Source organism: Hippocampus zosterae, chromosome 4 (assembly GCF_025434085.1).
Source record: "Hippocampus zosterae strain Florida chromosome 4, ASM2543408v3, whole genome shotgun sequence".
NCBI classification, from domain to species: Eukaryota; Metazoa; Chordata; class Actinopteri; order Syngnathiformes; family Syngnathidae; genus Hippocampus; species Hippocampus zosterae.
Window position 1 is genome coordinate 22,059,220 of NC_067454.1, and position 22,240 is coordinate 22,081,459.

The 22,240-nt window shown below is 42.5% G+C and overlaps 2 protein-coding genes and 1 long non-coding RNA gene across 8 annotated transcripts in view; 1 reads left to right on the forward strand and 2 right to left on the reverse strand.

Annotated features, from left to right (window-relative positions):
- The window catches only part of LOC127599381 (uncharacterized), a 207,536-nt gene that overhangs the window by 118,026 nt on the left and 67,270 nt on the right, over nt 1-22,240 (forward strand). The gene's annotated exons all lie outside the window — the stretch shown is intronic.
- Nucleotides 1-22,240, reverse strand: part of myo9aa (myosin IXAa) — a 107,236-nt gene that overhangs the window by 61,033 nt on the left and 23,963 nt on the right. The gene's annotated exons all lie outside the window — the stretch shown is intronic.
- LOC127599444 (uncharacterized) lies at nt 6,717-7,596 on the reverse strand. The gene is made up of 2 exons (XR_007962113.1): nt 7,451-7,596; nt 6,717-7,402 (listed from the first exon to the last, which is right to left on the reverse strand). It is a non-coding gene; the product is annotated as an uncharacterized LOC127599444 (long non-coding RNA).

The window sequence follows — 22,240 nt, forward strand, 5'->3', positions numbered from 1 at the left end:
TTGTGAACAAGACCCCAAGATACTTGAACTCCTCTACTTGGGGCAAGATCTCCTCCCCGACCCGGAGGGAGCACTCCACCCTTTTCCGACTGAGGACCATGGTTTCAGATTTGGAGGTGCTGATTTTCATCCCAACCGCTTCACACGCGAAACGCTCCAGTGACAGTTGGAGAGCCCTGTTTGAAGGAGCCAACAGCACCACATCTGCGAAAAGCAGGGATGCAATACTGAGGCCACCAAAACGGACCCCCTCAACGATTCGGCTGCGCCTAGAAATTCTGTCCATAAAGGACATATGAACAGAATCGGTGACAAAGGGCAGCCTTGGCGGAGTCCTACCCTCACTGGAAACGATTCCGACTTACTGCCAGCAATGCGAACCAAACTCTGACATCGGTGGTACAATAATAATAATAATAATACATTTTATTTGTGGGCGCCTTTCTAGAAACTCAAGGACACCTTACAACAAGCAGTTAAAATCACGAGTACAATGTTAAAAAACTACATCAAATAAGATAAGAAAAAATACAACAAAATAAATAAATAAAACAATGGCTTTATGGTCTGAGTGAATAGGCTTGTCGAAACAGATGTGTTTTGAGGCGGGATTTGAAATGTGTTAATGAGGCTGTATTACGAAGGTCAGCGGGGAGTGAGTTCAATAGCTGGGGAGCAGAGCGACTGAAGGCTCTATTTCCCATGGTGACGAGGCGAGCAGGGGGGACAGAGAGGAGGACAGAGGAGGAGGAACGAAGAGAGCGGACAGGCGTAGGAATATGGATGAGGTCAGATAGGTATGGAGGGGCTAGGTCATGAATGGATTTGAATGTGAGTAGCAGGATTTTATATTGAATGCGGTGTAAAATGGGAAGCCAGTGGAGATGTTGGAGGACAGGTGTAATATGGTTTATGTATGGCGTGAGTGTGATAATGCGGGCGGCTGAATTTTGGACCAGCTGAAGCTTATGGAGGGTTTTTTGAGGGAGACCAAACAGAAGGGAATTACAGTAATCGAGTCGCGAGGTGACGAGGGTGTGTACAAGTATAGCAGTGGACTGAGGAGTGAGAGAAGAGCGGAGCCGGTGGATGTTTCGAAGATGATAATATGCAGAACGAGTGATGTGGTTGATATGTGAGGTGAAGGAGAGGGTGCTATCAAGGATGACACCCAGACTCTTGACCTGAGGGGAGGGGGAGATGGAAGAGCTTTCGAAGGTAATGGAGAAATTGTTTATTTTGTTTAGATTGGATTTAGTGCCAATAAGGAGGAATTCAGTTTTATTGCTATTCAGTTTGAGGAAATTTGAGGTGAACCAAGATTTTAATTCCTGCAGGCAGTTGGTTAGGGAGGATGGTGGAAGTATGGTATTAGGTTTGGTAGAGATGTAGAGCTGGGTGTCACCCGCGTAGCAATGAAAATGAATGTGATGTTTCCTGAAGATATTACCCACGGGAAGAAGATAGATTAGAAATAGCAATGGGCCAAGGACAGAACCCTGAGGAACACCTGAAGTGAGGGGAAAGGGGTGAGATCTAAAACGTTTGAGCTGGATAAACTGGGTGCGGTCAGAAAGATAGGAGCGGAACCAGGAGAGGGGGATGCTGGTGATGCCAATGGAGGAGAGTCTGTCGAGGAGGATGGAGTGAGAGATGGTGTCAAAGGCTGCACTGAGGTCAAGCAGGAGGAGGATGGCGAGTGAACCGGAGTCAGCAGAGAGAAGAATGTCATTGCATATTTTGAGGAGGGCAGTTTCAGTACTATGGAGGGGACGGAAGCCAGATTGAAATTGTTCGTATAGCTTATTGGAGGAAAGATGGGTGTGAAGTTGAGCAGCTACTGTTTTCTCTAGAAGTTTGGAGATGAACGGAAGGTTTGATATGGGACGAAAGTTGTTCAAGTCGCAGGGATCAGAGCCAGGTTTCTTCAGTATGGGAGTGACAGCAGCAGTTTTGAGATGAGATGGTACAATGCCAGTAGAGAGGGAAGTTTGAATAATGTTAGTGATGAGAGGGGAGAGGGCCGGGATAGAAGCTTTGACTAAAACAGTAGGGAGAGGGTCAAGCTGACAAGTAGAGGATTTGGACTTCTGGAATAAGATGGAGATTTGGTGGACAGATGGGGATGTGAATGCAGAGAATAGGTGGGTAGGAACCGGGGAGAATGGAGAAGGAGGGTTAGGAGCAGCTGAAGGGGTGAGTTGCTGGTGGATAAGTTGGATTTTGGATGTAAAAAATGAGGCCAGAGTATTACAAAAATCAGTGGAATAGAGATGTGAGGGAAGAGTGTCAGCAGGTTTAGTGAGTTTAGAAATGAGTGAAAAGAGTGATCTGGGGTTGCCTTCATTGGAACTGATTAATCCAGAGTAGAAGATTGATTTGGCTTTGGATATTGAGTCCTTGTAATGGAGAAAGTGGGTAGTGTACATTTCTTTATGAATGGCGAGTCCAGTTTTTCTATATAATCTTTCAAGTTGACGGCCTTTTGATTTAAGTTGTCTGAGGGTAGGGGTAAACCAGGGTGCTGTTTGGTTGAAGGAGACAGTTCGGGTTTTGAGTGGGGCCAGGATATTGAGAATGTTATGGAGATTTGTATTGTAGTGTGTCAAAAACTCATCTGTTGTAGAAAGACAATCAGTACTGGGGAGGTTGTTGATAAGTGATTCTAAATTGTCCGGGTTAATGTCCTTGATTTTACGGAAATGTATAATGCGTTGTGGGTTGGATTTGAAAAATGACAGGTTAACATTGAATGAAAGCAATAGATGATCTGTGTATGGGAGGAGATCGGTTTTACAGTTTGTTGGTGATAATCCAATACAGCAGATCAAGTCCAGAATACCGTATTTTCACGACTATTCGACGCATCGTACTAATGGCCGCAGTCTCATTAATGCGTGACATTTCTGTATTTTACACATACACAGGACGCATCGTACGAATGGCCGCAGTTTTACAGTGGTAAAACATACGCCAGCTTAAACATACGGCATGCATGCGCGCACTCTAACACGTTAGCTTGAAGCATACGGTAGCATGCCAAGACATACAGATAAGATAAAAACACGTTTTTAAAAAGGCAACGAAAGCAGAACTGAGTTCGGGTGTATTTTATTTAGCCATCGTACAATGTTCTCACGTTTTTCGATCAATCATCATCCAGAAATCCATCAAAGTCCTCATCCTGTGTATCAGAAGCAGAGGACTGCACATCTCAGTTGTCATTGAATGCATCACATGCTAGTGTGAGTTGCTACGCATTGCCGAGCGGAAAGAAGGAGTAGCAACAGCAAAGTCAACATTTCTCTCGTGTGAAGCTTTCCCACATTTGAAAGTAAAGAACAGAGCGAAACATGGTGGCAGCGCGTGTGTGTAGAAAGAATTGAACAATTGTGCAAGTACCGTAATCCATCAAAAACGCCGCGTTCCCTCTCGTTGTTGCGTATTGTGGCGTAACTCGCCAAGCGCTGCCTCTCACTCTTTGTAAAGTTGTGTTTGCCACCGATCATCCATTGTTCCCATGCCGTTTGCAACTTTACTTTGAACGCCCGGTTGATGCCAATGTCCAGCGGTTGGAGTTCTTTAGTCAAGCCTCCGGGAATAACGGCAAGCTCAGAGTTCATTTGCTTGACTTGTTTTTTCACCGCTGCTGTGAGATGGGCACGCATGCCAAAAGCATAACTGGTGGCTTTAAGTTTGAACTGAGCTTCGTAGGCGTGTCTTTTTGTCGAATTTATTTTCAGGGGTTCTTAGAAACCAAAACCGGAGTTGTTTTGCAACAGTGCACATTGCCACACTCTATACAAGTGTTGGTACTGGCTTGAGGCGGCGTCCCTTTAGCACTTACACGCCCACCCTTCACCATTGGCGGACTAGCTTGCCTGTCCTCTCTCTCTCCCCCTCTCTCTCTCTCCCTCTCCATATATGTATATATACACGCCCACCCTTCCCTGATTGGCCGACTTCTCTCCGCATGCCTGGCCACAGTCACTTCCGCCTTTTCTCTACATAAACAGCGTGTCGGCTGTCAGTCAGATTTTGGAACTCAGCGCATATAAAGGACGCTCCGCACCATAAGGCGTCCTGTCCATGTTGGAGAAAATTTAAGAATTTTAATGGCGCCTTATAGTCGTGAAAATACGGTATGTCCTTTACTGTGTGTGGGAAAGTTGACATACTGTTGAAAACCAAAACTGTCCAGACAGGAGGTAAAGTCTTTGGTAAGTGAGTTATTGATATTGTCCATGTGTATATTAAAATCTCCTAAGAGAATCACATTTGGTGATAGTGTATACAGATGAGTGAGGAGTGTAGTAATGTCAGTGATAAAATTCTTGTTTGGTTTTGGTGGACGGTAAATAGTGGCAATCAGTGTGGGAGTTGATCCAGAGAGCTGTATAACAGTCGCTTCAAAAGATAAAAAAGCAGGCACATTTACAGGTGCAAATTTCCAATCCTCGTGCAGAATCATCGCGAGGCCGCCTCCCCTCCCAGTCGTGCGCGGCACAGCGTGATAAACAAAGCCCGGTGGAGTAGCTTCATTAAGAGTACCATAATCATCTGGCTGCTGCCAGGTCTCAGTCAGACACAGAATGTCAAACTCACGGTCTGTCAGGAGGTCGTGGACGAACTGGCCCTTGCTCGTAAGGGAGCGGATGTTCAGTAGGCCAACGTTGACAGGAGTGCAGCTGCGAGCGACCGCGATGCTATCCGACCTCGGGACGCGTGTCAACACAGAGGCATCCGCACGGCGTCCGGTGTTCTTCCGTGGGCGGCGAGCGGTGGACCAGAACGACCTGATGGAGCTGGAGTTGTCGTATTGATAGTTTCGGCGTGAGCCCCGGTGAGTGCACCTTCGCCGGGGCACGTAAAGGATGTCCGGGTGTTGGAGCAGAGCAGGCGGTGGTGGACCGTGTTGATTAAAGTTGAGTTTGAGCTCAGTGGCTGCATATTGGTGAAGCGCTTCCAATGAGTGGTGGAAAACACACAGAGCGAACCAGCAGAAAGCAAGCCACTCACAGCTGATTGACATAGCCGGACCGGAGTAATGAAGTCGGGAAGCAGCAACAGTTAGTGGGTAAGCTAGCCGCTAGCCGCAACTCAACGACAACTCAATACTCGATGACAGGTAATGACAGTTCGGCCGATCGAGTGTGGATTGATCATTGTTCACTCGGTGACCATAAAAGCAGGTCGACATAAAATATGTCGGCTATAAAAGATAAAAAATTGACATGAAATGGACTTAAAAATAAAAAAAAAATCACGGGGAGTAGCGGCGTCCAAAATTCGCCAGCGTTCACTCCGGAAGTGACGTCAATTATTCTTTGCGACTAAAGGTCCACTCTATAGTGACCGAACAGCCCGTATCAGGGGGGTTCGGTACCCCATACCCACGAAGCACCCCCCACAGAACTCCCCGAGGGAGACGGTCAAACGCCTTCTCCAAGTCCACAAAACACATGTAGACTGGTTGGGCGAATTCCCACATACCCTCGAGGACCCTGCTAAGGGTGTCGAGCTGGTCCACTGTTCCACGGCCGGGACGAAAACCACACTGCTCCTCCTCAATCTGAGGCACGACTTCCTGACGGACCCTCCTCTCTAGCACCCCTGAATAGACCTTACCAGGGAGGCTGAGGAGTGTGATCCCTCTGTAGTTGGAACACACCCTCCGGTCCCGCTTTTTAAAAAGAGGGACTACCACCCCGGTCTGCCAATCCAGAGGCACTCTCCCCGTTGACCATGCGATGTTGCAGAGGCGTGTCAACCAGGACAGCCCCACAACATCCAGAGCCTTGAGGAACTCCGGGCGGATCTCATCCACCCCTGGGGCCTTGACACCGAGGAGCTTTTTAACCACATCGGTGACTTCAACCATAGAGATAGGAGAGCCCACCTCAGAGTCCCCGGGCTCTGCTTCCTCCAAGGAAGACGTGTTGGTGGAGTTGACGAGGTCTTTGAAGTACTCTGCCCACCGGTTCACAACGTCCCGAGTCGAAGTCAGCAGCGCCCCATCCCCACTGTACACAGTGTTAGTGGTGCACTGCTTCCCCCTCCTGAGACGTCGGATGGTGGACCAGAATTTCCTCGAAGCCGACAAGCTTAATAGAAAGGGGTAATCTATGGAACTTTTGTTTTCCTGAAATTCCCACAGACAGATCGACTGAACATGGATTGGAAAAGGCATTTTGTCAGTTGGGGTATGCTCCTGCGGCAAAGTTAGAGGCAAAATTTTGTCTTTTTTTTTTGGAAAGTTCTTCTTCAAACAATTCCGACTCACACAGAGCTGTGAAAATGACTCAAGACACTGTAATTTGCATAACCTGCCTGTACCGCACACCAACAACAGCTTGCACTGCTTCACAGATGGAAAAGCGTCATTTTAATACTCTACTTGGGGGGGAAATGAGGAGTACAAATTTGAGTTATGTGGGAAATGCATCTCAAATGAACAGAAAACGCTCATTATCTTGCACCCAAGCACTCGCGCACATGTACACGCACACGAATGCACGCACACACAAACACACAACTGAACAGACACCAACTCTCTGCTATGAATTATGACACGCAGATGTGCATCCTTGTTACAGTGTCATGTGAATGAGCAGACAAAATGACAAAACCAATTCAACATGCATTGCACTGGTATTATGCTGCATATTTTGTGGGACAGTGAACTTTTCCACCATCGTGGTACATGAATCATGAAATGTGAATCAGTCACACATCATTTATCATGATGACTTCATTCACCGCTTTGACGAGAGAACAGATTTGATCTGTAATTAGCAGGAGAAACCTGATTTTATTATTACGTTTTTTTTTCTCGTATTATTTTGATGATAAATCTCTTTAGTACAGAGCGGTAGAGAGGAGACTGGAAAGCAGATTGTTCCTGGTCAAGCTGCCATGAGTCAGCAGCGTATTAAATGGATGATATACTACAAAGTAGACGATCAGTTACATGGTGGGTGAAGTGCCCGATTTAACACACAGAAAGCTTCGCTCTCGTTTCCAGTCATCGATTCCCAGTAAATCAAATTAATTTCAATGCTGTGAATAGTTCACGTCATGTGATTGCATGGTCCGAAATGGAACAAAGAGGTACTTTGTCTACATTTCTCACAGATCTCAGTCAGATGAGCCATCGGAGAAAAAAAATGCTCTCTTCTGATTGACTCACCATTCAGGCCCCACTGTGTCTCACTGCAAACGTGGCCTAAGAGATTCCCCCGTGGACAGTCGGCCATGGCCAAGACCCTGGCCTTGTCACCATGGTAGTCGCATGGGCCAAAATATATCAGGTTTATGACATAGTTGTAAAGTATGTGTGTGCACATGCTTTGTCATAAGGGGAGAATATACGCTGCACCTGAGTGAGTCCTTGTGTCATCTACTCTATAAAGCAGGAAGGAGTGATTCGTTTTAATTATATGTAATGGACTTTAATGCAGCAGCACAGCAGTGAGAATCAAGAGGTAAACCGAATACCCAAACAGTTTCGAATGACAGTTTTAGGAGGTTGTGTCCTTAAAAAGCAGTTCAGCCACAAAGTATTAAAAGAAATGATGCAATCTGGGCAACATGGTGGGACGACTGGCTACCAAGTCCGCCTCACAGTGCAGAGGTGCAGGGTTCGATTCTGGCTCCGGCCTTCCTGTGTGGAGTTTGCACGTTCTCCCTGTGCCTGCGTGGGTTTTCTCCGGGTTCTCCGGTTTCCTCCCACATTCCAAAAATATGCAGGGTAGGTATTGGAACACTCTAAATTGTCCCTCAATGTGAGTGTGAGTGCGAATGGTTGTTTGTCTATGTTCGCCCTGCGACTGTCTGGCAAAAAGTTCATAAAGACTGCACCTTGACTTCTGCCCAAAGAAGCTGGGATAGGCTCCAGCAAGCCCGCGACCCATGTGAGGATAAACAGATTAAAAAATGGATAGATGGACAATGCAGTCTAAAAATCACAAAAGGAAAGCAGTTGGTGGCTGTCTCAGAAAAGCTTTGAAAGTATTTTGGGGTTTCAAATGGAAAAGTAATGGATACAGGTCGCGTCGGAAAGCCACACTCCACAGTGAACTGAGGTGAGTAGCAGAGATGGGGGACTTAAGTCATATCACTCAAGTCCGACTCAATTTGCTATTTTTAGGACTTGCGACTCGACTTGACTTAGATTTGAACTGCAGTACATCACTCTGCTTTTTCCTCATGTTTATAGTTCGAAATGTGCATTTTAACACAGTTTAGCGCTTGAGAAAAGAAAGCTCCAGCATGCTCTTGACCCTCATGAGGATAAGCAAAGCAGATAATGGATGGACAAAGACACAAAGGTAGAAAGAAAAAAAAAGATGAATCAAAGGACCATTAAAGGGTTGCCTGGTCTATAAACTCCACAATGTAGCAAGCTTCTACAGTGGTCAATTTTCATCCATTCATTAATCTGAAGAGATGTTCTTCCTGGGCAAGATTTGAACACTTACGTTACGACTTGCTTGAATCAAATAATGACTTAATTCGACTTGCTTGAAATTTGGTGGCAACTCGACTTGGAATGCTAGTCACAGTAAATTGGGACTTTATTGAGACGTGAAGGTTCCAACGTCAGACTTATTTGTGGCTTGTACCGGTTTGACTAATGCCACATCTGGTTAGGAGGTAGACACTGACTACGTCATAGGACAGCTGCATGCATTCACACAATTTAATTTCTCACATCATCAAACGATGTCGACTTTGTTTTTTCGCTGCCACCTTATTATTCCTAAACCTCCACCCCTCCCAATCATGTGACAATAATAGACTCTACTGAACTTTCGACCCTGTGTTACATAAAAGGGTTTGGTCTCTCAAGTGTGAGAGAAAGCTAGATGAGAGCAAAGCTGAAATCGCTAAAGCTAATTTAGCCAAACCTGGAGAAGTTCAAAGCACAGTGGGACAAACGGGAGCTGGGGATCAGACGAGATCAAGCAAAGAAGCATCTCGTTTCGGTACCTACTTTACTGGGATATTTGGAGCTAAACAATAGTGCAGTGTTCTGCCGTTGTTATGAGATGAGGTGAACTCGGCTGAACAAGAAAACACATTTCGCCCGAGGAGATTTGCCCTGTTCACTCGGGGGAGCAATTCTGGGTATATTTACATAGCAGCTTGTGGAAAATGTCAGAAAACTAAAACTAAAAAAATCCAAACAGATACATGGTTTGAAAGTAAGACTGATCAAGTTCCATGCAGAGATGGAACTGTTTACAGGGGACTAGACCTTCGAAAGAACTGTACGGCGGCATGAGATCAGCCAATAGTTCACATTTTATGCAAATTCTGTAATCAGCTGTAATGTCTTCATTCCGATCAATGAACTGAGTAAGGCGTTTCCCCACATATCGCTGGCGTTGGGCTGAATCCTTGTACCTCCAAAATAATAGCTTTTCAGGAGACCCCAAAAACGGCGTGTTTGATCAAGTGTAAAAATGGCATCGTCAAAGGGAGCAAGCCATTTCCACATGGTCAATAACTTGTCAAAATAGCACACACAAAGGTAGAATGAGCAAGAGTAAAGATTGGTGAAAAGAAATGAAATTTAGCAAATGTTTACATTTGTCTGTGGTGGGCCACCACAAATTAATTTGGGCAGCCATTTCTTTTTTTTTCTTTTTTTTTGCATCTAAGCATGTGTTGATTAAAATAAAGGTTTCCTTCATGTCACAGTAACGTTTATGATTTTTAGGCACTTCTTTCGAAAGCGACCTGGCGAGGAGCAAAGTCAAGTTCAAGTGAAACAGCAGAAAAATAGCGCAAACAGGTAGTTGTCATGTAATAATTCATGGTGGTGGCAACACATGGAAATTTGCTCTGAAACACTAGTGACAGCAAAGGGTGGAATGCACGACAGGACGAGTCTGTGTGGTGATACAAATCTGTTTCCATAAAGGAGCATACCAGCGCAAAGACAACATGGACATGATTGAAACATTATTTTTGATTCCTGTATCCGTCTTGTCTCAAAGCACACGAGCCAGTGGCGTTGACAAGCAGTGGCTCAATGAATTGACTGGGGAAGGCATGCAGTGTTATTTATGCCAAAAGCACTGCGCCCCAACACAGCAGGCAACAGCTGCCTCCCGTTCTGAGACAGCCATCAGCAGGCTGGACACATTAAAAAGACATTAAGTTACGGCCATTCACAAAGCAGCAGAAGAGAAGTATATTCAAGAAGGTAGTACCTAAAAACAGTCAACTCATAAAGTTACAAAAACTAAAATACTGTCATATGGTGTAGATCGATAGTTTACAATTTTTTTCTTTTTTCTTTTCCTCACGGAGAAGACTGCAGCACTATTGCAGCACAGGTGGACATGGACAGAGCACTTTGAGGCTGCTTTCAAATGTGTGTGTCTCACACAAAAGTGGCTCCACCACACAAGCTATGAGCCCATCATTCGCCAATGCGAGTTTGAATATATGAATGCTTTTATATGACAATAGTAAAATTCTTCTTGGAAGTCAAGTTAAAGCACAGGTGTCAAACTCAAGGCCCGGTGTTAAGAAATTTGCTGGAGAGTTGTCGTTTGACAGTCAGGAAATGCCATCATTCCTTCCACTCAACCCACAGGCTTGACTCAATGTGGGCCACTCCACCAACACAGAGAAACAAAAGCTGATGGTCGACTCAAATATCACACCGGCCGTTGCACCCACTTCAATGAAACCCATAAAAAAAAATCTGCATGGAATATAATTTCGGCATGACACATGGAAAACTGCAAAACCCACCAATCTAGATGGGTTCCTTCAGATTCTGACTCGCAAATCCCAGTGATGACTTCATTATTCAACAGAATAATCGATAGGACGATCTCATCGAAAAAGATTAAATAGTGACAGCCCTAATTCAATACAAGATGGAAACCTTTGAGAGGTTGGAAGCAGGGGATCTATCCGCTCTATTCACAAATCATTTGTTGCACCACGTTATAAACGAGTTGAAGAGGCATACAGCGGAACTTTATTCAAAAGCTTTGGATCTTGTGCAGAAGATGGAAAATCGCCACATCTACTGTATATATTCACTTTGCTCATAAATTTACTGAAAGTACCAATAAATTCTGACCAAAGGTACAAGTGAAAGAAATGCAATATGCGTGAGATGCAAGCAAAAAATACCTTTTAAATCATCTCTCTGCATGGATGGTGATGGAGGTTTGAATGACCCTGCATGTCCAAGCAAAAGCATTTGACAAGCACAAAGCAAACATGCTCAGCCAATAGGAAAACAAGCCTATCTTTCAGAACAAACCCTAACCTGATTGCTGTTGCTTGGAGCTTGTGCCAGTATGTTTTTGTTTGTTTTTACTTCTCAGTGCCAGCGGGTACCTCCTGCATGAGATTTGTTGCTTCAAATCCTTTCAACTTTGTACTCTGACAAGCGTATATGACATATTTCTTGTTTGTTCACCATGACGACAAAGCAGCTGTAGGGCATTTTACCACATACCCTCCTCGAGTATGTTTTGCGGCGGTTCCTTTCGCTAACAGTGCGAGAGTGTTGCTAATTAACGATACGGATCAGTCAGTGCTGGGCCAAGCGTTTCCCAGTTTCTCGAATGAATGCAAAGCAACCAAGTGCATGTAAGATGAGGGCAAATCAACATTCATTCATTCATTCATTTTCTGATTCGCTTATCCTCACAGGGCTCATGGGGGGTGCTGGAGCCTATCCCAGCTGTCTTCGGGCAGTAGGCAGGGGACACCCTGAACAGGTTGCCAACCAATTGCACACAGAGACGAACAACCATCCACGCTCACACCCAGGGACAATTTAGAGTGTTCAATCAGCCTGCCATGCATGTTTTTGGAATGTGGGAGGAAATAATAATAATAATAATACATTTTATTTATAAGCGCCTTTCAAGACACCCAAGGACACTTTACAGAGGCATGGGGAGAACATGCAAACTCCACACAGGGAGGCCGCAGCCGGAATTAAACCCAGTACCTCTGCACTGTGAGGTTGACGTGCTAATCACTGGACCACCGGGTTGTGCAGAAAATCAACAAGAGAAGTGAAAAAGAAGATAAAGTAAGGCGTGATTCTAAGAACCCGATAATCAGTTCGCCTGAAGCTTCAGCTGAATTTAGAAACAAAAATGATACTTTAACAGGCTCCGGATATCTCCAGTGAGTAAACAGTGTGGAAGAACCTAAAATGACTTTAAAAGACCTCAACCTCAAGAAACACTTAATTTACAACATGCAGTATCCGTCATATCTGCAAACGTTAGCTTTTTTTTGGTATTCATGTTTGTTAGCAGCAAAACTCAAACTGCCATAGTGAGATGACTCACCACAATTATATCGATGACCAAATCTGTCGACGGCTGATTTAATAGTCGACACGTCATTCTTTTTTTTTTAATTATTGGAATGTATTGTTTTTTCTCTCGAAACTGCCTCTTGTTCCACTGTTCCTGCAAAGCGTCGGTGCAGTAGTGGGAATGCGAGTCATCCGTCATTTAAAAAAAAAAGCACTGTGGTTAGTGTCATGTCTAACGAGTGTTACCAATGGAGTCGCAAAGATAGATAATATCAATTATCCAAACCACTTATCTTCATGAGGGTTATGGGGGTGCTGGAGCCTACTCCAGCCTTCTTTAGGCAGTTGGTGGAGTACACAATACTGTAATTGTAAAAAAAAAAAAGACTTATTGGAGACTTAATTATTTTCTGAACATGTAAAGGTCACAAAGCTACAAAAGAATCAAAATGTGCAAATATCTTAGCAAATAGAATAGTCGGTAGCTTAGTTGTATGTTTCACAATGGTTTTTTTTGTTTGTTTGTTGTTTTTAAAGCAAGCTCCTTTATCACTGGTGTCATTGAACGAGGTCATAAAACAATAGTGTCGGTCCTAGATGAGAGAAATCACGTGCACCCAACAACTACATAGCTGCGTGGAATTGTCATTTTAGCTTGGACATGCTTATAAATAATGAGTCAAATGTATTGTTTCCCATTATATAATCAAATGTATCAAACAGAGGAATCCCTCATTCTATGGTAATGCTTATATTCTTATTATTACTAATTCTTATATTATATATGCTGTATATCCCTGATGCACTCGTGAAAGAACACTTTGATCCTCTCCTCTTTCATCTATAACTGCTTCACATAATGTGTATGCAGTAAAAGTGATTAAGATTGCACGACTGTCTGTGTCTTATGTGTTGTGTTGTGTTATTTTGTAATTTTGACTTCAAGATGGCGCCGCGAGAGTGGCTGCCTTTCCAGCAGCTCCTATATTTTGTTCTTCTACTTCTTCCTTTGCGCACGCGCGCGCACACGCACGCAAAAACACACACACGCACGCACGCACACACACACACACACACACAGTGTTAAAACAGCACACAGAAGTCTTTACATTACACTACTAATCATTTCATTCGGCTTTGTGCACATAAAAGTGTTTCCTTCAGGGTGTAAATAAACGACAGTAAAATGCCAAGTTTGGCTTCCAGGACAAGCAAACATGCAGTCTTTCGATGCTTCAGGCTGGCTCGGGTATTCTTGGATTGACACAGGATTGAAATGAGTCCCTATGTTTGTGTCTCTAGGTCCGTCTAATTGGATTGACCTTCTTTCTGTCTTTGACCATGGAGCTTAGATTTAGGATAGTGGACGTGCAATGTCACACCCCTCGCCTGGCTTGAATGGCTCTCGCAAGCCCAACTAATGCATGACATGTGGCTTACATATGGACGTGTTAGTGATAAGAACGTCTGTTCCGAACATGACTTTGCACCTCTGTGGTTAATTGTGTGTGTGTGTGTGTGTGTGTGTGTGTGTGTGTGTGTGTGTGTGTGTGTGTGTGTGTGTGTGTGTGTGTGTGTGTGTGTGTGTGTGTGTGTGTGTGTGCGTGTGTGCGTGTGTGCATCTAGCATTTGTTAAGTAGCAAGGCAACTTCCTCAGGAGTGTCTTGCTTCGACCTCTTTGACCACCACAGTTAGCTGCTGCGATCTCAGGAAACCGAAGGCTGTCGACGGTTGTGTGTCCTACGCTCACACAATGTGTCTCGCCGACTCTAGACCACATCACAGAAGAGGCTGTTTTTACGAATATGGACTTAACTGTGCGTGAGTCGTCCAGCTTGACAGGGCACACAAGTCGTGACCCTGTCATTGTGTGGTTAAGGGCTTCTAAGTTCCGTAGTGATTAAAGCATGAGGTCAGTGCTCACTCAGTAAATGCAGTAATGTCTAAAAACGGTTGTAAAGTTCTCAAAGGAAGCCATATCGCCACTCCTTCAAAATGCATTACGAACTACAATTTTATAGCTCTGTTACCTTTGAATTATTTAGTTTAATATTGATGCGCAGCATTTTTTTCCCCCAAGGGACCAAGAAAAGCCAACCGACAAAGAGACCGAGAGAGAGAATATAGGGGCTATTTTTTTTTAATTGCAAGGGCCTCATTTATTTTACTTAAGCATGCGTATGCACAGGAGTGTGAGTAATACATGTAAACAAGCATTATCATGCAAAGTATAGGATTAATCAATTTGGATGAGTGTAAATTTACACACATCTTGAATCATACATACTCAAAAATCCTTGTGGTTGAACGATGCAACTACAGCTAGATTCCAGCCATCACTAACGAGCCAAAGTTAAAGGGGAAGTCAAGAAATTAAAAAATACAAATACAAAAAGACAATATGTTCTATGCAGCCCCACCAGTCTAAACTGTGGAATTTGACTTCAACAGCAAAGTCCACCTGCTTTTATCCATCTCAGGGGACGTTCATTATGCTGTCGAGTGAAAATGGCATCGCAGTAGATCAATCACGATTCAGTTTGACCAAACTCAGAAAACAGGTGAGCCGATTCCGTGACACTGAAAGCATGAACTGAGACTAACAGCTGATGTCTCATAATTTGATTTACTGTGGATGGATTTGGCAGAGTGACCACACCATAGAACCAAGACGTCTTTGTCCATCCCGTTTTTGTGTGACGTACTGCTACAGGTGTAGTCCAGTGGATGTCCAATCTGAGATTAACTTCAGATTGCAGTATAAGTAAGCATGCATACAAGCAAGTGTTTGTGTGTCTGTGTGCGTGCGTGCGTGCGTGCATGTGTGTGTGTGTGTGCGTCTGCATGTGTGTGTGTGTGTTCATGCACCTGCAAACTCTGGTTGAGCATAAATACAGTGTCTGTGAGCGCACACAAACAGCCACATTGTCAAGTTACTTGGCCGCAACATTGGAAAGAATTGCACATTAGCTAAGGGAGCCACACACCACAATCCTGTCGAGAAATCAGACAACTGCGATCTTGATTAGATTTGGTCTTCTTTCTGTCGAAAATGACTGTGCCTTTCAAATACACTTTAAAACACAAAAATTCAGTAATACCAGGTAACGTGCCAAAAAAAAAAAAAACACTGACAGAGTGGCTAGGTTTAAGCAAAACGACACTCAATTAGAATCCACATGGAATATGAATTATACTATATTTTTCGTTTATACTCTCTCTCACGATAAAAAAATTGTAAGGGAGTAAGGAAGGTAGTTTTTATACAGTACCGTACAGTTATCAAGCTGTGGCATTTACAAAATGCACCTTGCACGTTCCTCAGAAAACGGGTGGGGTCTATTTCCTGAGCTCACCGCCGAAAGATTTTGCATTCGTGTGGTAACACACTTTTAACAATTTGACAAAACACAGTTACTTAATGTTAGACAAGATGAATGGCCATTGCGCATGAATTGTGAGAAGTGCAAACACTTTGCTCGCGATCCTTTTTTTTGGTGAAGAACAGCATTTCACGGTTCGGTCACACAGCTAGAATCACAGATTTTCTTTGTATTAATGCTGTCATCTTCGAATATTTTCAGAATTGGTTATTCTGTCAACTAATCCATCAATTATTGAATAATCGGATAAAAAATATTTTGAATCCAGATTTATTCATAAATCTTTTTTTTCAATTCCTGTTCATCTAACAATTATTATTGGGTATTATTTTAATGTCCAAACAAATCCAAATAAAAGAACAATTTGACTATATCACACGAGAGGGCAGTGATGTACTCACTGAATGAAACAGAACGACATACTTCTTGAGTACAGATTCTTGCAAAGGGCTACCTACGTGTTTGATATTGGGATCCACTTCTGAAGCAATTGTGAGCTAAACAATCACTCTAAATAATACATTGCTATTCAAACAATGGAAAAAAAAGATACCAACTGCAGACCTAAAGTTTCAGGTGCCCGTAGAAGCTTAAAGGCTCAAAATAGATAAGCACAATCAAGTGGTCAAGAGGGAAGCTAACTGCTTTGCTGCTATAATGTGCACTGAGGTTTTTCAGCAGCTTGCGAAGATTGTATTTTCAGTACTGAGCAATCATGATAAACACTGCTGCACTGATACTGAAGCTGAATCTGGCTGTTCTTCGCTTAGAACAAGCGAACAAGCCTATTGTTCAGCATCTTATAATAGCTGGCTGTTTAAAAATCAGTCACACCTACAACATAAGACAAAGCAGATGTCAAATGTGCAGAGTAGTTCCTGCAACCTTAAAAGGATCAAAGCATCATACATACAACCACAAAACATTTCACTCAATGTACAGTAGACAGTAAAGTCACAAGAATGTCGATTCATTCTGTCAAATTGGACGAGAAGGTGAACAATACTTTAGTATGGATTTAATCTTCATGCTGAAGGCCCAACACATGGCAGTTGTGAGGTAAGAAAAGGCAAAAAAACGTATCTTAATTCATACAGTTGCGGTCATTTTCAGACTCCTTTACCCTTAGCACAAGATTCGAAAGAAGCGGTTTCACATTTGAAAGAGAAAATTTGAATTCTGCGCCTGATCAAAACAGAGTGAATTGTAAAACTGAGAATACACCACTAACCCAAAAGGCTTTGCCGGGCTGGACACAGATACAATTAATTGGCACAAGGTGCTATTCTGAGCTTGGTACTACTTAGGCCGCACTAGCTCGTTACAAGTAGCAAGAAGATTCTGCTGGCTACTGCTGTATCTAAACACGATAGTCACTCTTAAGTCAGTAATCATCACCTCTGTGCTGGCAAAGAAGGCAAAATTGTATCATTCTCACAAAGTGATGATGGGGAGTGGGGAGGGAGGAGTCATGCTTATTTCTAATCTAAGACTAAAAGAAACTAATTTCAATAACTGATTAATAATTGGACAAATATTTTAAATGAATGAATTAAAAAAAAAAATATATATATATATATATATATATATACATACATTAGAGCTGTCAAACGATTAAAATATCTACTTAAAAATGCAACTGTCATAATTAACTCAAATGGACTAAAAAATTAATCGATTACTCACACATTTTTTATTGTTTCTGAATTTCCTTTTACATTTTTTGTCCTATTTTTCCCCCATTTTAATGCTCTCATCAACATGGAATCATGAATCAGTTTTCTGATTTTTTGCCAAATGCAAATATTATCTGAAATAACAATTTCGATTTTCAATTTTATATTTTTCACTTGGAGCAGTTATTCACACATAATCTCTCACACAATATTACTATCCATCAACAACAGTGAAAACAATATTTTGTCACACAACAGCTGCTTTAACAGCTTTTTTTAATAAAATCAAAACAGAGCAATATAACATTATAAAGTGCACATCTAAGGTAAACTAGTACTCAGCCTATAGTAGATTTAAACCATGGTTGCATACTTCGTTTTTCTCAAGTTTACTTTGAACACAGCAGTCTGTTTCTGTATGTTTGTTGAAGAATAACGAGACAGTGGACACCAGTATTCATTATGTGCCGCTGTATTCAAAACTGCCCGCCGTACAAAAAAGCGCACGCACTTCCGCCATGCTGCTGGGGAAAACCATTCTGAAAGGTGCGGGGGGTCGGCGGGGGCGGTCACTCCCCCTAACACAAGTCAGGCTATGTTGATTGTGTTGGTCCTTCTTCTGCGGAAGTCTCTCTACTGTTTTTGTGTAGACCTCATTTCGAATGACAACACTGGAGACGTTTTATTTTCGCTAGGTCGCTACCACTGTCAGACAAACACAGAGAAGTTCCACCCGCTCTATTTATATGGATTGGATGCAGAACACTGTAACCTTCCACACAAAATAGTTCCAAACAAGTAACAATCGTGTCAGTGGCATACATCGTATACCTCTATGATACAGACAGAGAGAACAGATAACTTTGGTCTTGTCAGTGGAGCAATCGGGCAACTTTTTAAAAGTAAACTTTCCATTCATAAACTCTTTAAGTATCCGTTTTCGGTGCCGTGGCTGGCAAAACAGACATGGGCGTGGACTTCTGCAGCGCGCTTGTTGTTTTGTTCTGGTGTATTTATAGAGCAACGTAACATCCGCTTGTGACGTGTGCTGCGTTAATCTCGCGAGAAAAAATTTAATCCCGTTAAAATTCATTTAAATTAATCCCAATAAAAACGTGCTAAACTGACAGCTCTAATAATATATAAAAAAAAAATCCTCATCTCACCCCTCGGGTGGTGTCCGTCCCTCATTCAGCTCGGGTCCTCTACCAGAGGCCAGGAAGTTGAGGGTTCTGCGCAGTATCCTTGCCGTTTCCAGCACTGCACATTTCTGGACTGAGATGTCTGATGTTGTTCCCGGGATCTGTTGCAACCACTCATCTAGTTTGGGGGTCACTGCCCCGAGTGCTCCGACCACCACAGGCACGACTGTCACCTTTACCTTCCAGGCTCTCTCCAGCTCCTCTCTGAGCCCTTGTTATTTCTCGAGTTTCTCATGTTCCTTCTTCCTGATGTTTCCATCACTTGGGACCGCTACATCCATGACAACGGCTTTCCTCTGCCCTTTATCTATGATCACGATATCTGGTTGGTTCGCCATTACCATCTTGTCAGTATGGATCTGGAAGTCCCACAGGATCTTCGCTCTTTCATTCTCCACCACCTTCGGAGGTGTTTCCCATTTTGACCTTGGGGTTTCCAGTCCATACTCCGCACAGATGTTTCGGTAGAGATGGGCGAGATGCGATATATATATATATATATATATATTTGTCCCTCAATGCTTACAACAAAGATATGAATTGCAGGCATAACAATTGATTGTTTTAAAATACTTCAGTGTTTAACTTAACAAGAGAGAAATGAAAAATATGCAAAAAAAGCACAACTGGGGAATTTTACTTGAGACTTAAGACCATACTGTAAATGAGCACCACAATGAGTAAAGCGAGTGGCCAAACATTATTTTTGCATTATGTCCTTTTATGTTAAACCAGATTCTTCCATTCTTATTTTCTTTGCCATGAAGTGAAGTGGCTCGGCTAATGGATGAAGAGTCAAAAATAAAAACCAAACACCTCTATTGCATGTCCAAAAGTGTCACCTTTGACTGAGTTGCATTCAAAATAGATGTTATACAGAAAGAGTTCAACTGAAACGGGAGACAATTTTCAAAGTAATAATGCACAACAACCACAAATAGAAACCTTATCAATTTATATGTACCAAGAGATGTGTTTTATCGGGCAGATGAGTGGATTGAGAACGAGTTAATTCACACAGACTATCACGCACAGTCATAATAAACACGTCGAGTTAGCAAATGTAAAAATGTTGTTAGCAATATGCTGATAATGCACTCTAAACATCATGTACAGTGCAACTACTTGTATATTTAGAGATAATGCGTGTTAAAAGTCAGATGACAGGATAGAGAAGGATGGAATTCTCACAGAATAACATTCTGTCAACCATACATGTGCTTTACGTTTTGCCCATATCTACTTAAACAGTGTTGACTGTTTCATGAGAAAGTTAAGATTGTATCGGTGTTTCATCTGCAAAAGCAATCATTATGATTTTGATCATATATCGCCCGGCCAATTAATTTATATTTACAATAACCTCCACAAAAAAAAAAAATAATAATAATAAAAACGTCAAGTCTATTTTCGTCACTTTCAACCACAGCTTTAATTCTTGAATTACTTGAGTGACAAGGCTCATCAGAGGTTGAGTAAACACTATATATTGAGGTCTGGGCTCGCTTCCAATACCTCCTGAGATATTCTCAATGGAGATGATTTTAAAATGTGTCTGCAGGATTTTGGCTTCAGGCAAGTTTTGCCTGCAAGTCAAGGAAAGAGATTCTTAAAAGACAAAGAGAAAGCGATCTTTAAAATCAGATGGTCAAAACTTCTAGTCAATGATTTAGGGCTGGAACACACAAATCTTTGCAGAATCTGTTATCTGATTGATTACTTGGACATGTGATCAGAACACCTCTCCACATAACATTCGATCTGTGAACACTCTACTCACTTCAAAGTAAAGAACAATTTAATATTGCTTTTCATAAAAGCCAGGGGCTTGTGTTGTTCATGATCCCAAGCGGCCATTAACGGTTTCTCCGCTGCCAGCAGATATGAGGACTTATTAAAAAAGAAAAAATGCAGCAGCAACTGTCATGCTCGCCTGGTCCTCATTTATTTTTCTTCCACATTTCCCACAATAATCACGTCATGTCACACTCAAACTCGATGACTGCTTAGCCACGTTGGCGCTACGGAAACTAACTCGCAACATTTGCAAAATGAATACAATACAGTGTCTTGTCTACTATCAACTAACACCACAGACTGCGTTCAAGCTAACAATGGTAGAATCCTCTATATTACATTAAAACAGAAAACACCCCATTTTCTCATTGTAGCGCAAGAGTGCTTGGGTGGCCGGCCGGGCAGGCGACCCAGCCACCGCATTTACGTCACCGTTTCCAAGCGCCCCCAGCTCCGCTTTGCAGTAACAACATAAAACTTGAACAAATTTGAGGACAAAACCAACCACAAGCCCTGGGCATAATACAAGACTGGATACTTTTTGGTTGCCGGAAAAGTGCACGATACATATCCGTCTGCCCATGTGGAAACATTGGTTTCAGGCATGGCAACTATGGTCTTAAAATTATTAGTTATAGTTTCGAAGCCGTGGTTATTTGTATCAAAGCTTTTTTTGTGGCCGACATAAGAGAGCACTTGGAATAACTCAGCAGAGTGACAATGAACAGAAACACTTGGTTCACAAGGCCGCAAATGCACATCATGCAAAATAAAAGCTTATTTAATGTTGTTTGCTGACGATTATTAATAGTCGCCTCCATCCATTCAAACACGTTGACGTAATGGCCCGGATGAGAGGGCAATTAAAATTAGCTACCACACCAGTTGAGGTTTTCAGTATTGTGCAATAAATACAATAGAAACAATATGTGGTGCCATTTGATATTTAAGATGACTGTACAGTATGTACTTGTATTGGTGTGGAAAATACAGCAACCATCTCGCCACGCTTAATGAATGAACACCAATTATAATTTAGCACTACATGCCAGTAAGGCAACGCTGGCTGCCATTCTTCTTCCCTTCCGTCTCCCTGCAGTAGCAGCGCATCTCCAGTCTTGGCATCAATCATCCCACGGGCAGATATGCAATCCAACTGTGCAAACAATCAAAGGCAACTCCTCTGCTATCTAAATCTCTCAGGCGTGTTGCTGTGCAGCCAGCATGCTTACACATTAACTCGACAGAAGCACTGGTGAGTGGCATTTTTGTGAAGGGTTTGCTGAAGTGAGGACGATAAAACAGTCCGGCTACCTGTTGCAACAATGAGAACCTTCGAACTGCCGTTTTCAATTTGCCATACATCTCCCTTTATAATGAACAACCAAACATCAACAGATTTAATTTCTCCTGAGCAACGCAGCAAACTGCATTTCATTTTCAGCGAGGCAATTTCAAACTTAATTAAACTTAACCTTCATTGAAATTATGGTGATTGAAGATTCCTGGTCACCTGCTTGCATGTTTAACTTGGTTCATCACAGTGGTGTGTGTGTGTGTCTGTGTGTGTGAGAATGTCACTGCTTCATCAACATTTGAATAATGATGCAATTTCTTTTTTGAGGCATGCTTTGTTCAATGCTTTGATTTTAGTGAGGTTCGTAGAGTCTCAGCCATGAATGCAGTTGTACAGTATTCATATTTTTGTAATAATTATTTTTTTATAATAATTTTATTTATATTGCACCTTTAAAAACAGAGATTTATAGAGTGCTTTGCCAAACTGGAAGCCATATCTAAACATGTAAATGGCAATAAGCTGTGTAAGATGTCAATGACCAAACCGCATTAAATCAACACCACCACTTATAA